The 1,641-nt window shown below is 38.0% G+C and overlaps 1 protein-coding gene across 2 annotated transcripts in view; it reads right to left on the reverse strand.

Moving 5' to 3' along the window:
- RFC1 (replication factor C subunit 1) overlaps positions 1–1,641 on the reverse strand; it is an 83,582-nt gene that overhangs the window by 46,156 nt on the left and 35,785 nt on the right. The window contains exon 1 of one of the 2 annotated variants that reach the window (XM_023507420.1): positions 632–906. The exons of the other annotated variant lie outside the window; for it this stretch is intronic. The gene's annotated coding sequence lies outside the window, so the exon portion shown is untranslated. Of the gene's footprint in view, positions 1–631; positions 907–1,641 lie in introns of those variants that run through there. 2 annotated transcript variants of the gene reach the window in all.

Consider the following 1,641-nt stretch of genomic DNA (forward strand, 5'->3'; position numbering starts at 1 on the left):
TTTTTTTTTCTCCGCAAGACAGGTAGATTGCTTGAGCTCAGGAGCTGGAGACCAACCTGAGCAAGAGCAAGACTCCATCTCTACTAAAAACAGAAAAATTATCTGGGCATTGTGGCTGGTGCTTATAGTCCCAGCTACTTGGGAGGCTGAGGCAAGAAGACTGTTCAGAGCCCAGGAGTTTGAGGTTGCTGTGGGCTATGATACCACAACACTCTACGCAGGGCAACAAAGTGAGACTGTGTCACAAAAAAAAAAAAAAAAGCTTAATGCAAAAATAAATATTAATTCATTATTAATCTTAATTTTTAAGTATAATCAAAAACATAATATACCTAATACACATAGAAACTAATTCTTATTTTCCTCTCACTTCAAGGAAATTTTCTACCTCAATTACTCGAGGCTTCCCTGAAAACATCTATGAGAAACTATCATATACAGAATCTATATCTAGTTGTCTGATACATAAAACCATGTCACTAAAAATTAGCAAAAAGAATGTTATACACACATCCCAGTAATGTTTTCTGCTACTATCTTCCCAAGTCACAGGTCACCTATATTACCTGGTAACCTAGAGAACACAACACCCCACGCACAAACAATTATAACTTTCGAGAGCAGTAACTACCTCCAGAATTAGATGCAGGATTAAAATTACCAGTCGTAAACCAGTCTCAAGGTAGGAAAGACTCCCAGCATTTTCAAACAGCAGCCTCTGATGAAACTGCATGATAAAAGATCATCTCTGCCAAACAAAACTCAAGGTCTTTCACTTCATTAAACAGCTAAAAGTAAATATATTTACCCAGTACAACAAGTATTTGGGTTTTTGCCAACCACGAACAACATTTTACAAGAGTCAATGGTTAGCTATGAAGATATTTACAAGCAATGTCTTTCCTTTTCCTGTAACTTAGAAAATCAATGTGGTTAAATTAGTTTTAAAAGAATCGATAAATCCTAGTAGAAGATTTAATCAAAAGATGAAAAGTATTTTTCCTTGAGGTAAATGGTAAGCCTCAAAATCTGTATAATAATGAAGTCTAAAAAGTTCAACAATTTTACTTGCAAAGGACTAAAAAAAAATTAAAAGCTCAACAATATAAACAAAAATACTTGAAACCTACACTATTTCCTAAATCTGTATCTCATTGTTCACAAAGCACTATGCAACTGAGATAAGATGTGAGACACATTTGTAATTTTTTTCCTTTATTTTTGAGCCAGACTCTCAAGTGGTTGCCCTGGGTATAGTGTCATGGCATCATCATAAAAGCTCACAGCAACCTCCAAATCTTGGGCTCAAGTGATTCTCTTGCCTCAGTTTTTCTATTTCTAGTAGAGATGGGGTCTCAACTCTTGCTCAGGCTGATCTGGAGCTCACGAGCTCAAGGAATCCACCCACCTCGGCCTCCCAGAACACTAGGATTGCAAGTGTGAGCCACTGAGCCTGGCTACCACATTTGTAAGTTTCAATTTTCTCACAGCCACATTTAAAAAGTAAAAAGAAGGCTCGGCGCCTGTGGCTCAAGCAGCTAAGGCACCAGCCACATACACCTAAGGTGGCGGGTTCAAATCCATCCCGGACCCACCAAACAACAATAAAGGCTGCAACCAAAAAATAGCCAGGCGTTGTGG

This window comes from Otolemur garnettii, unplaced genomic scaffold (genome assembly GCF_000181295.1).
Source record: "Otolemur garnettii isolate 467f Iridium unplaced genomic scaffold, OtoGar3 scaffold00181, whole genome shotgun sequence".
NCBI lineage: Eukaryota > Metazoa > Chordata > Mammalia > Primates > Galagidae > Otolemur > Otolemur garnettii.